This window comes from Acipenser ruthenus, chromosome 28 (assembly GCF_902713425.1).
Source record: "Acipenser ruthenus chromosome 28, fAciRut3.2 maternal haplotype, whole genome shotgun sequence".
NCBI classification, from domain to species: Eukaryota; Metazoa; Chordata; class Actinopteri; order Acipenseriformes; family Acipenseridae; genus Acipenser; species Acipenser ruthenus.
The window spans coordinates 16,914,443-16,929,399 of record NC_081216.1 but is presented as its reverse complement, the minus strand read 5'-3'; the positions used below and the strand labels follow the sequence as shown (position 1 = coordinate 16,929,399).

Genomic DNA, 14,957 nt, shown 5'->3' with positions numbered 1-14,957 from the left:
CTGTGCTTTATTACTTTTCTTTATTTATTTACATATTTGCCTGAAAGAAGACATGTGCAGTTTGAAAAGCTTCTCTTTGTCTATAATTACCAGTCTTCTATGACATTTCCCTCCTTATGAGAGTGTCACCAGTGATTAAACCAGGTTCAATCAAGCTTTATTCTCCAGTGCTTGAGCCAGGTTCAATCAAGCTTCATTCTCCAGTGCTTGAACCAGGTTCAATCAAGCTTCATTCTCCAGTGCTTGAATCAGGTTTAATCAAGCTTCTCTCCAGTGCTTGAACCAGGTTCAATCAAGCTTCTCTCCAGTGCTTGAATCAGGTTCAATCAAGCTTCTCTCCAGTGCTTGAACCAGGTTCAATCAAGCTTCTCTCCAGTGCTTGAACCAGGTTCAATCAAGCTTCATTCTCCAGTGCTTGAACCAGGTTCAATCAAGCTTCTCTCCAGTGCTTGAACCAGGTTCAATCAAGCTTCATTCTCCAGTGCTTGAACCAGGTTCAATCAAGCTTCATTCTCCAGTGCTTGAACCAGGTTCAATCAAGCTTCATTCTCCAGTGCTTGAGCCAGGTTCAATCAAGCTTCTCTCCAGTGCTTGAGCCAGGTTCAATCAAGCTTCATTCTCCAGTGCTTGAACCAGGTTCAATCAAGCTTCATTCTCCAGTGCTTGAACCAGGTTCAATCAAGCTTCATTCTCCAGTGCTTGAATCAGGTTCAATCAAGCTTCTCTCCAGTGCTTGAGCCAGGTTCAATCAAGCTTCATTCTCCCGTGCTTGAATCAGGTTTAATCAAGCTTCTCTCCAGTGCTTGAACCAGGTTCAATCAAGCTTCATTCTCCAGTGCTTGAATCAGGTTTAATCAAGCTTCTCTCCAGTGCTTGAACCAGGTTCAATCAAGCTTCATTCTCCAGTGCTTGAACCAGGTTCAATCAAGCTTCATTCTCCAGTGCTTGAACCAGGTTCAATCAAGCTTCTCTCCAGTGCTCGTAAGAAAGCATCTGGTTGCTGTGGCAACAGCAAGCTCTCCCCATTAGTGGTGATGAAGGCTAACCAAGGGAACCTGAGCCAGTGAAGGACTCTTCACCACAGGAATCAATCTGATTCTACAGGAACATTGGGAATGCATTTCGAGTACAGAACAACAACAAACATTCTGCGGTCAAAATGTTATCAAATTAAGTGCTGTCACCCCATACAACCAAACTGTATTACTCTGTGCTATGGCAACATTCAGTCACTATTTCAGTTGAATGCTGATATTTCCCTAAAGGAGTAGCAAAAAAAGATCCCTGTTTTTAAGATAAAGTTTGTCATCGTGGGCCTCTTTGAAAAGTAACACCTCCCTCTCGAGCCACTGCCTCAAGCCACCTCATTCCACCCAGTGTATTAATGCATATGATTCATCCTCGTCTCTGTGAAATGGTGCTGGGGCGAGACCTCCATTCAGGATAGCAGCTGTAGCCTCTTCAACATGCTTCTCCATTTTGTTTTTTCTTCTTCTTTTTTGTTGTTGATGAAATTCAAATCCAATGTCAAATTATGACACCCGGGAAGAGGGTGGTGAGCCCTCTGTAGGCAGAGGCAGGGGAAGATTAGCTTTCATTACGCCCACACATAATTAGCTCTCGCCCCTTTTCAATCACAAGCACTATTCAGACCCTCTTTTTTTGCCCTTGTGGATGGCCCTTCTCTTCACACTATTGTGCAGCTTAGGGCTTTCTAATTACAGCCAGACAAATAAACAGACACATATTTTAATCGAACAACAGTGTCTTTCTTTGTCGTGCTTTGAAAAGATCTCTTGCTGGTAGGTTTTTTCGGATTGGTTTTGTTCTTGTGAATTTAAAAGGTAATGTACAGGTTCTGAATTGGAATTTAATCCAAGCAAAGTGTGTTTACACTACCCATATAGAATACTGAACTGTCTTGTCAATGAAATAGACTATATATATATATATATATATATATATATATATATATATATATATATATATATATATATATATATATATATATATAAAGTATAAATATATATTAGATAAAGGGATCTGTCAAATAAATTATATATATATGGGGTATTCGTTGCCCAGTCCGGGACCTTTCACACTGGACCACAGATAGTTTTCAACAGGGCGGTGCCTGTATATTTATTTATCCACAAAACAAAAGCCTAACTCCAGCAAGGAGTGCTTAGCTAAACATTTTAAAATTCTAGCTAAGCCATTTACCAGTAACCAAACACCAACACTTATACACATAAGTATTAAATACCTTTCAAGGTCTGAACATAGGTCTCTCCCCAGGCCTTAGCCTTAACAGCCTACAAACATTTCAGACCTGTTCTTTATACCTGCCTGCTAATTAAATTAGAGCCAGGTGTAATTCATGCTGGCTTACTCCCGTGGTATTATGGGGGATGTAGTCCCATTATCCTCCAGGACTACACCTTTCCTCCCCCTACTCTTCCACAGTATATACAGTATAGTGTATACTGTATATAAATAGTACATCATCAATCTATCTGTATATTCCAGATTATATATCACAATCTCTCTTCAATTTCATTGGGTTATCCTGCAATAACAAAATGTCACAAAGGGTTCTACTGGTTAATTAAAATCCAATACCTTAAAAAAGGAAAGACCAAAAGACTTGTCATGTGACAGTTATAACTAGAGGATGTATCAAGTGTACTTTTGCCTCCCTCGTTATTATAAAAACATTAACAAAAACAGCAACTCCTTGCAAACGTGATGTACCTGTTACTTCTCGCTGATATATTGTGAAATATAATGAAATATAAACCAGTGAAGGATTCTCGTATTGCAGCCATGATGGATGCATGCAGCAGAATTCATTGTGTTTGCTTTCGTGAATGACTCAGGGTACACGAATAATACATGTAAATGCTATTATTGAAAAAGGATCAGTACAAGAGACTCCGACAGTAAGTATTTTCTAAATGTATCAAGGTTTGGTAATGCTTAAAAAGGCACAACAGAAATGTCTACAGAAAGAAAGTTCAGATTCTACAACTTTTGCAAACTGCAGTTGCATCCTTGATCTCTGACCACCATTAAGCTGAATGAAGAAGATATTTACCATTCAGAGAGAGGATGGAGAGTACTTAGTCACATGACAGGCTTGGGTCCTATTGATCGTGTCTTGGAACTGCTGTGGCTTCTAGTGAAGAATCCTGGAAAAAAGATACCAATCGCTAAAATAGAGCCCTTTATGTTTCAAGATTCTTAAAACTAGCATAATTCAAGTTTCACAGGCGTGCTGCATTTTTAGTTTGTAGTCTTTTAAGCATTGTAATGTCAAAACAACTGACTTGAATACCATACTGTTTATGTCCATAATTCATTGTGACACTTGTGAAATAGTTTTAAAGTGAGAACTCTACTGATGAAAAAAGTCATCCTTTTATGTAAATTCTAGAGCAAATAATCCTCATCTTTAATCCAAAATGCACTTATTTTTAGTATGCCATTTACAATGCTAATGTGTATCAGATGGTGCTTTGATGGTCTGTTGCACATAACTTTAAAAGAAAAAAATACAGTGATTAATAATTACAGAGATTTGGTCAAACATTTCTGAATTCAAATCCCAATACCATGACCTAAACAAAAAGTACTTGGAATTATTATTATTATTATTATTATTATTATTATTATTATTATTATTATTATTATTATTACAATCTGTACTGCTCAACCTCAAATTTAACAAATAAACCATTCTTTTCACTATTTGTTTTTAATAATGTGCCTATAACACTATTGATCTTTTCCAACCAGAATCACTGCAGTAGCTTAATGAAAACAGTATGCTTCCCACGAATGGTTTTATTCCATTAAATGCATTGCAACTGCTCATGAAATACTTTATAAGAACATATAAGAATGTGTTGGAAGTAAACTTTGGTTTATGGTGCATTGCACATTTTTTTCATGTTAAACCCAAAAATGCACTCATCATGAACAGACAAATATCAGCAAAAAAAATGGTTGCTTATTAGGGTCGAATGTGACATTAACTGATGTCATTTGAATTACAGATGAATGTGACAAATTCACTTGAAAATGTGTATTTTATATGTAATTACATTTTTTTACAAATGTAGAATAAAGTGTTTGTCATTTCTTAAATTATTATTTTTTTATTACCCGTGTTATTGATTAGCTGTTTTACTTCTCATCATGATACAATTTACTTATCTACATATACAAATTGTTTGAATTATTCTACCCTGGAAACTAAGCATTGTCTATATTTTGTAATTGCATTATTGTGGTTTTAATGGCATATAACTGTGTTGTGATATTATATGCGCATAATTTGACAGAACAACCTGAAGAGGGGCCTTCAAATGCTCCCCTTGTCTTTTTAAAACAATAGACATGGAGCTGTGTCTTTCACAGAGGAGGCTGCTGAAGTGATGACGTGCACAAAACAGTAACCATGGAAATACAAAATTGGGGGGGGGGGCAGAACAGCAAAGCATGGCAATGAAGCAACGCTGGAGGATTCAGTGAAGGTGTCTGCCTCTTTAGAAACAACACAGGTACAGAATGGAGGAGAAAACACAACATTAAAAAATAAAATTACTCTTTTACTGTGCATTAAATTAAGCAATAGAAACAGCTCTCTTAGCTTGAAAATATGCACCACATAGCAATCCAGTATGAATTTTAGAATCAAAATTAATATTTAGATGCATGTGAATTTAATGTGTATTCTTTTTACAATAAAATACATTATTTTTCAGTATGGCAATATTGTTTCATTTTATGAATGGACAGTATTCTGAATGTAAGTATTTTGTTTTCTGAAAAAAAGAATAGGATGCAACTGACAATTTCTGTTGTTAGAACCGGGGTTCGAAACTTGCCCGGCACAGCATTAATAAGTCACACCTGAGTCTAGGCTTACGAATAGGAGTAGTTCATGCAGCTTTAAGGTAGGAATAATTTATTAACATGAAACACCTGGCTACTTATAAGTAATATACTTAATTGAAAGTAGTTCTGAAACCGAGGACTGGGTGCAGGGCTAGCAATCCATGCTTAGAACATAAACTCTGGGGGAAAACTTCCTGTTAGTCAAATGGACACGCGATTCAACTAATGCCTTTTTCATTTGGCCAGATGTGTGTTTGCTGACACGTTAGTGTTACCAGTACCAGTAAGGTACTTAAAATGCATGATGTTTCTAAATATGGAGGCACCTAAATGCTTAATTATATTGAACAAACCCTCTCTTTAAAAGTTCCAATGTCAGCCACTAAACATCAGGAATGTGAGCTGACTTCTCCATATTACACTATGTATTTACCACAAGCCTAACTTGGGGCACTCAATCTCTGCGGACGTAGGAAGGTCATTTATTTTCCATGCTCATTCAAGCCAAGGCCCTGGAGTCAGCGACTGCCATTTGGGATAGTGGAATAGTTTTGTGATTTGAAAGCACTTCTGCTGGGGAGTAGACTGACACTGCCTGAACTAATTGAACATGTGGCCTGCATCATAACCACAGGTCACTTGAACTGTGAAGTGGCCGAGCAGCATAGCGAAGAAAAGACTATCATTAATCTGCATACAGACTTTATTCAAAACCCTGGCATATAAGATCATGATAGAAGACCTGACCATCAATGTTACCAGAAACTGCCCAGCCTCATTCAAGATTCTCCCTCTTTGGTATCTCACTTAATTTTTTGTAGTGCTAATTAAATTGACCAGTTCTGTTCAAGACACAAGCATCCTCTAAATCAAACATGTCTTATTATGTAGCAGCTGTATGGCGCATGGTAGTATTGTTGTATATTAAGTAAATATATAAATACAATACTCTTATTCCAAAGATGACTCACAGATATGATACTCTATAGTTATTTTTATATAAAGAGTATGATCACCAAAATCATCCTTGTTACGTATATACAGGGTGTCCCGTCAGGTATCATATGCATAATTGTTAATATTGTCTTAAATAAAGAGGAATTCATTTAGTTAATTTTAATGTGTGATGCAGATAGTCAACAGAGATGATATTGCCTGCATTATGGAACACTGTAGTATTGCTGGCAGTCCTTTTAATGGACCCCATGTCTACTTAATTGTGTAGCTCCATGGCAACTATGAAATCAACCAAGGATATTGCTAAATATTACTGGTAACACTTTACAATAAGTCTCTAACTACACTGTACTGTACTGTAATAACACAGCAACACTTATGGTTATAAAGTAACAATGCAACAACATGATAACACAATGAAAACTGTTTTGTACACCGTATTTACCGTAATTTATCAAATATAACATTCACTCCCTGTATTGCGTACATAACTTAGCAGGTTTATTCAACATTCCTTGTATAAAGCGCACCCCCTTGTAAAACCCTGTGACTTGATACACATGTAAACTGCATTCAATTATACCCCACACCTTGTATATAACCCATATCCTGTGTATAGCACACCACAATGCTTCTAAATGTATTAAAGGGTGCTTGTTATATCGCTAAAATTACGGGAAAAAATTACCTATGCAAAAATTGAGAATTATACACAACGCACAGAACTGGATATGTATACTAGTAAGAAATGAAATAAAATATGACAATTAAGTATCAACTTGGACTTTAACCATTAAAATACAAATAGCTTCAGCATTCACATTTCATCTAAAACATGTATCTGAATGAAGCACAATACAACTATTTGCTTTTCATAATGAACGATGAAAGGAGACACTGTTTAGAATTCAGTCCTCCGGTCCTCAATTAGCCTCCTCATATTTCAATGACTGGTAAGGAAATCTAAATATTACTAACCTCTGATAATAATAATAATAATAATAATAATAATAATAATAATAATAATAATAATAATAATAATAATAATAATAATCTCCCCCGAAAAAGTCATTGAAGTGTTTAAAATTGTTACGATTCTCTGTTGAAAACACTGATGTGGGCAGTGATGTATTAATTAAACTACCTTTTCACCAAACCTACACCTGCCTTGCCAGCATGCAACCATGGAAATATTTTTTTTTCAGGCCAATTTTTCAGTTTCTCTAGCATAGACCTTCAGACTAAAACCAGACATTTCAATGTCACAACTTTAAAAATGCTGTTTTTTTTTGGTCTGTTTCACCCCACACTTACAATATAGAACAATTCAGCCTCCTGATGAAAAAGACTATTCTTCTCTGTGTTGATGCAGAATGGGCGCCTGTTCACATAATAACTATGAATTCCCTGCTAGCCACAAAGCCGGTACTCATAGACACATACGTGATTAATTATTTTTGTTTAATATGAGTTAAACCCGTCAAACTCTGCAGGTAAGTGCACAGGGCTCAATAAGAAAGCAATAGCACATTTGTAAATTCATTTATGAGTCTGTAGGCGGTCTGCAATTTATCCAGGAGTGGTCAATTTATTATTATTTTCCTGTGTTGCCTAATAAAGTGGCCTCAGTATTAGGTGAACATCCATCCTGCACAGCTCCTTATGCTGTTCCATACCTGCCCTCAGTGTTTGTTATCTGCGTATTGATAGGAGCCTTCCTGGAGTCAATATCCTCTACTGCTGTCAGTCACAAGATGCTTACTCTGTAACAACGTAGACCAGGGTGCTGAACATGAGGCCCCCCAAGGATCAACATGTGACCCCCAAATAAAAGCCCACCCTACGGGATGCATTACAATGATGCATTACAATAATGATGATTACATTATATCATCATTAGAAAAATAATATGTTTTATATTTGTTTAAAAGAGTCTCTGACAAATCTTCTGGTTAATTCTCATCAAACTTCTCTTTTCTTTTTCCTGGTAAAGATAGACAGGGCTGCAGGGAACACTCCCCAGAAATGAAAAACAGCCTGTGTGTGGAGCTTGAACAAGCTTCATGAGCATGTTGCACTCTTCTGCCATCCACTGAGCTTGCATTTTGAATGTGAATCACAATTAACTCAAATAGCTTGAATTAAGAAAGATTTAAACTGGCTGTTAAAAGGGCACCCCACTAGATACATGAAAGAAGTGTGACATACAGAGGGTCAGTTGGATAGACAGGCAGTCTCAATACAACCCCAGATAATTATACACTGAGCTTGTTCTAAAGGACTTCTAAGGTTCTTTACAACAGGTCAAGCGATTCTCTGACAGACAGACAGACAGCCTCTATTAACCCCCATATTCTGATACTACCAATGCTGTGGGTAAAGAAAGCCCTTAGCAAGTCTCAATTAGGCCAGCGGGTTTCTAGATATGTTATAGAATGGAGGTGTGACATACTAAATGTAGGCCGGCCTGCATCTCCAATGGGGGATAATAATAAAGGGACACAGACAGCTTCAGATGTAACCCACTAGAGATTTCCAAAGCCAAGTTTGCTGTTTATTTTTAGAGAATGTTCCAGTCCTGTTCCCTATAGCCTCTGTTGTTTGATCCCACTTCTTCTGCTCTGGATAGCAGCAGCCAGGACTGAAGGTCCAGACAGAGGCTTCCTGGAGAGTCGACCTCCCATATACTGGCTTCTCTTTCATCTCTTTTATAGTGCTTATATATATATATGTATGCAATACAAAAATGCTGCATGTAGGATCAGTTCTCCAAGATTTCAATGCAAAGCTCTGTATTACAGATATAATTTTTGTCCAGGCTCTGTTTGTATCATGCAGACAACAATGTATTTAATTCAGGCTGTACAGTATGCTTTTATTATATTGGAGTTGAGCTTTATAGTGGAAACCTGTTACCTCTAATGGTTGAAACAGACAGGCACTGGGATTAATGCCCAAAGTAACATATATATTATAGGGTTGGAAATATGATAGACAGCTGGATTTAAAACCCAAAATAACATATATATCATTACGTCTGCTATAAACCTCTGATCATATGAGTGATACAGACCACACCATTTGAGATCTTCACATCTGGTACAATCTATGATTCTGTCAGTCAATGCCATCACAGACAGCTCTTTACATATCCCACTTCTAAGAGTATATTCAGTATGCAAGCAACAGCTAGGCCTTGAATTGGCGTTATTACCTGAAAAGCCGTCTGAGGATCTGCTGAGTTTGATTTCTGGTTTTCTTTCTGCCCTGAGCTGCTCTTTTGGGTATCAGTCTCATGTTAGAAGTCAATAGTTACGTGTATCAGTCAATAGCTGGCAGACTCTGCAGCCCCAGTACACATCTCTAATGATTTATCGTCTAAGCAAGAGGGGTCCAGTGAAACCTGAGGAGCACAATCCTCTCTGGATGTTAGGCTACAGGTTTGTAAAATGATTGCTAATATGACAATATGGAAATAATTATATATATATATATATATATATATATATATATATATATATATATATATATATATATATATATAGACGCACACACACACACACACACACACACACACATTTTACTAGATAAACCATATTTTTTTCCTGGTGATTTCATAAATATATTAGGTTGGTGATGTAAGAAATATATTATCATTTTAGCATGATGTCACAGTAGAATAATCATGGAGCAAACAACTAGACAGTTTTTAAATCCAATTTTTTTTTTTAAAGTAAATGTTTAGAAATGGCTTTTCATAAATACAACACAGCACTCGTGTCTCCTGATCTGTGTTTTACATACTGTGTAAGGTTCAGAAATCCTAAACAGCAAGTGCTTTCAAATAGCATTTGAATTGCGTTTTTTACATTAATGTACTACAGTATGCTGTTGGTAATCATTCTGAGTTGTTCTGGGTTCTGTTGTTCCGATATTGAGTTCATATCATTGTTCTCTAAAACGCTGTTGCTCCTGCAATCTAAACAATAACACAGTCTCTCTCCATCACACCGTTATTAAAACACACGACACTGAAGCTGCTGGGTTGCCAAGTTCCCAGTTCCTTGTCTTCTTCTAGTGTGTCTGGGTGTAGTGCACAGTTATACCTTTAATACTACATTGTGCTCTCGAAACACTCGTAAAATAAATTCTATATTTTCAGTTCGGCCATAGAATATTCCCTATGTATCTATATATTCTTTATAACCATTCAAGAGGTAATGTTAGACCAGATTATGAACACGCCTACTGTATGACTGTATCCTGTCTGAGTCTGAGGGCTCTTCCTTACAGTATTTAGAAGACTTGCTATCACAATGACTGCCACATCAAACACAGCTCCCTTCAGTTCAAAGAGTGATTGTTATGATGACTTCAACACAGGGGAGCTCTCCGGAGATCAAGCCACCACCGCCATCAAACGCAGAAAAAAGAAATCTGAAGACCTCCCTTTCTTCCCAAGGTGATAGGGGCCCGTGGGGACTATATAACATATACTTGTGTCCATTAAGAAGAAAAATAAATACTAGCAGAAATATCGGGTAGCACTTCACAGCAAGTGAGTGGCTTTTCCGTTTAATTACGTAGAGCCATATTCTCAAATATATATTGAATTCTAATGTATTCAAAGGCTTATTCCATCACTAATAAAAGATGATAAGCCAAAAATTGCTTAAAACTACAACTCGATAGGGTGGTGCAGTGGGGTAATGTATGAGAATCTACAGCAAAGTGTAATAAAAAAAAATACACCAAGGAAACAAATATTGTTCATTCTTTTGTCATAATTATCTTTGTCTGTATCTCAGAAGAGCTCAATAAAGGCCTCATTGTGTTTGGGCTGCTATTAAATAAACAATGTTTTCGAGCTGTTCTGTACAAGCAGACACATACTTCAGAGTGTAGGAGGAAAGTTTTTTTTTCTTTACAATGCACTGTTTTTTTAATTTGCCTGTCTAGTGTGTCCCTCCACAAATTGGGGTGTGTTTTGGGTTGTCCCGAAAGTTATGGACTGAGCATGTGAAAATTTTTAAAAAGCTGCTTCACGACTGCTGTTTAATTCTCCTAAATGCAATACAGTATCATTTTGCAATACAATACATGTAATGCAATATAATTTATGTTGCATATTGTTCTAATACACATACATAAATAAATAAATAAATAAATAAATAAATAAATAAATAATGGAAAAGTCCAAATACATTCAAACACCAATGATCCAAAGATAACCAATAAGGGGTTTTGGGAGTAATGCTTCTCATTTGTTTAAATTACAGCAAAATGTTGCAGCTGATCCGTAAACAAATCACAAGCACACCCCGAAGTGAAACACAGCCCCTCCCACCCCAAGCACTCCTGTACTTCACAGACCCCACATACGTTACTATATATATATATATATATATATATATATATATATATATATATATATATATATATATATATATATATATATTTACTAAATAACTAAATTATTTGAATTGCAGTTTATAGTATGTAAAGAGCTAAGTGCATGCATCAAGTATAGAGACAGGTATATATGTGCATTTATATTGAATGAGCAGTTTTGTAAAGATTTGTAACAATAATCTCTGAAAAGCTTGTATATGCTGGTCCAATGAAAGGTCCAACTTTAGCATTGTTTCTTCTTTTTCATCTTTAGTCCAAGACGGCTAACATATTCTCTATGTTGTTCAAGGCAACACTACAGTAAGTGAAGCATTCAAAATGACAGTCCTACAGGGACCACTAAATGAGCCATTAGAGAACAAAACAATTATAATAGTATCCATGTTTTCTGTTATGTTTACAAACAATATATTGTAGTTTTGAGTGAATGGTCCCAGTTTTGACAACGTAAGGAAAAATACATATTGTTTAAATCTTTGTGAATTGTGCCCATTACTGCTTGAGTTGGGGGAGTTAAGACTGATTGTGTGATGACTCAATGTACTCAACATTGCTCTCCCTTGCTAGGAGACTGGGCAGTGTCACTGAATCTCAACATAACTCAACATTGCTCTCCCTTGCTAGGAGACTGGACGGTGTCACTGAATCTCATCGTAACCCAACATTGCTCTCCCTTGCTAGGAGACTGGGCAGTGTCACTGAATCTCAACATAACTCAACATTGCTCTCCCTTGCTAGGAGACTGGGCAGTTTCACTGAATCTCATCGTAACTCAACATTGCCCTCCCTTGCTAGGAGAATGGACAGGGTCACTGAATCTCATCGTAACTCAACATTGCTCTCCCTTGCTAGGACACTGGGCAATGTCACTGAATCTCAACATAACTCAACATTGCTCTCCCTTGCTAGGAGACTAGACGGGGTCACTGAATCTCATCGTAACTCAACATTGCTCTCCCTTGCTAGGAGACTCAATGTTTCGATTACTGCCGATTATTACCTCTCCAATAATCGATTATTAATTGGTTGCTGATTGCTGCTCTAATTGTTGGTACTGCAGCTCAGGTCACCAATAGCACAACATCTATTCAGAAGCAAACACAAACAGGACTGTCAACAAGATCTGCTTTTTGAGTGCACAGAAGGCAATGTAGACACTAAGTCATTATATTTTAGTATAAAATTGATTAAGCGGTTATTTGATTCACATATATCACAGAGCACATTTAAATAAGATCTGTGGAAACTACAGAATGATTACAAAGCAATGCATTTGTATTTAATTTAATATAGTTTTTTTTTTAATTTGGCATTTCTTGCAGTTTTGTTTCAATGGAAATAGTGTAAAACATGCTGTCAAAAGCAACTTTCCCCTTCTGTAATAATCCCTTAACTCAACATTCTCCTGAAATGAACAAGCATTGACCAAATCCATCACAACATTCAGCTCTGACTGAGCAGCTTAAAACCACTGCTTCCAATCATCACCAGAATAATGCACAGTCAAAATACACAAACGTCTTGTGAATGAATCCTCTGAATGCTTTGTACAGTCTCTATGTTATACCCGTGTTCACTAGTGTCAATCAAACATACACAATCAATTATACAGCATGCTTGTAATTACGGCTTCTACTGCATTGCTAAAGGGACAGAATCTCAAGGCTTGAAAGTAAAAGGTTTCAGTTTCCTGATTATTCAATAGTTTATAAAGTAATGAAATACTGTACTGCATAAGCATATTTCAAACAAGAGCTCCTTTTTTAATCATTCTGTGCATATTTGTAAAGTAAGAGTGCCCCTTAATCCAGAATGTTTCTCACCTTTTGTCTGTTCAGCTATGCGATCGATAAGCATTCAACTACTAGTGCTTTTTAAATAAATACAGTCCCTGGGTTATAACTGTTGAATTTTTACTCATTAAGCTTTTGGTTATTTGTGACAAACACTAGATCAATGATTCGTTTATATCCACTTACTACTAGGTTATGCAATAGATAGAAAATCTACAGTACTGAGTGTGTTTATGTATGCATGTACGCAAGTATATATGTATGTACTGTATGTTTGAATGGATGGATGTGTGCATTTGTTCAGGTATGTATGTGTTTTTCTCTTAAAAACAAACACATACATACCTCTTACACATTTCCCCTGCCACCTCTCCCCCCATATTAAATATAAATATATGTAAACTGTATGCAGTTTATCTAAACACTCTCTCCATCCATTTGTCGTATAATATAAATGATGGTTTTCTTATGTGGTGGTTAAATGCCCAGAACGTTTGTTTATTAAGTATCTGGTGTGTGCCGCTGAAATTGGCTTTAATTGCACACAACAAAGCAGCACAAATTGAATGGCATGTGATAGCAACAGCAAGAATAAGACTGACCATGTGTACAGTACATTCTGGGAAAAAAAATAAAACCTCTTTTTATAAGGTAAAACCTTCTATTGCATGCTAAAATCCATACTGTATATGTGTACTGTATGTTAGTATGCAATGACTGTTAGTAAAAACAAAGTGTGCTGTATACATTGTATATCTATGCTAATTTCTTTGCATATATCTCTAAACCACATATAGAAACGCATAGATATACACTCCAGATTTGCCATAGGCAACCTGTGTTTTTTTTAACAATCATTCATACATGCTTAAAATACACTATGAAGTATGCTTCACTGGTGGCTCTTAACATTCTCCATCTGTTTTGTCCATATTTAACAGTACATATATATTATGCTTAATAAAACAGAAAAAAACAATGGACTGTTTTAAAGATTGTTGCCAAACACTATTTAAACCATTCAGTTAATTAATAGATATCGCTGCTATAGCTGATACAACATTGTTTAATGTCTTTTAAATATGTGCGATATTGTATATTGTATTGAAAAAACTCAACAACAAAAATACCACAAATAGCCATGAGAAATCATGCACATCAGTTTCCTACCTTTCTACATGGTGAAGTGCAATTGAGAGCACCAGATCATGCAACACAATTAATATTCACAGCACAGCGAGCAGCAGGTAAAATGTGTTCAACCAAATGAAGGCGACAGCGAGCTAGCTAGGTGTACTGTACCAATCAAGCAGCTGCTCAGGTCTCTCTCCTTCCCTGGACTGCTCCTCTGAAGACTTTTTTTTTTGGGGGGGGGGGGGGGGGCTAGTCTGCTGGCTGGCTAGTGAGGTACAGTAGGTAGCTGTTTGTAGCCGTGGCAACTAGCAAAAGAGGAGAGTGAAATAGCTCTGTAGAAATCACCAATCATCACTGAGCCCCTGTGCACGTCTGCAGTCCTAACCGCCTACCTCCCTGATTAAATTGTGTGGGCTGCACCCCCCCCCCATTCTCTCTCTCCTCCCCCCCTCTTTTTTTATTTCTTTTCAGCTCACTGATTTGATTGACAGAAAACCTTTTCAAACCCCACCCACCCACATATACACATAACTCTCTCTCTCTCTCTCTCTCTCTCTCTCTCTCTCTCTCTCTCTCTCTCTCTCTCACACACACTCACACACACACACACACCAAACGCTCATCTCGCTTTCTCCTGTGAGAAAAAAAGAACAGAGGAAAAAAACATGAATGAAAAATACATGAACGCACAGCAATACCATAGGGATCAGGGCTCAGCATTGTGCTGCAGTAGCAGCCAGGTGTTGGGTTATTTATTTA

General features: G+C 36.8%; 1 protein-coding gene across 1 annotated transcript in view; it reads right to left on the bottom strand.

Moving 5' to 3' along the window:
• Positions 1 to 14,390, bottom strand: part of LOC117434719 (tyrosine-protein phosphatase non-receptor type 5-like) — a 38,250-nt gene extending 23,860 nt beyond the window's left edge. The window contains exons 1-2 of the mRNA XM_034057345.3: positions 14,235 to 14,390; positions 3,098 to 3,191 (exon numbers count right to left, since the gene is read on the bottom strand). The gene's annotated coding sequence lies outside the window, so the exon portion shown is untranslated. The remainder of the gene's footprint in view (positions 1 to 3,097; positions 3,192 to 14,234) is intronic.
• Positions 14,391 to 14,957: the final 567 nt, after the last annotated feature.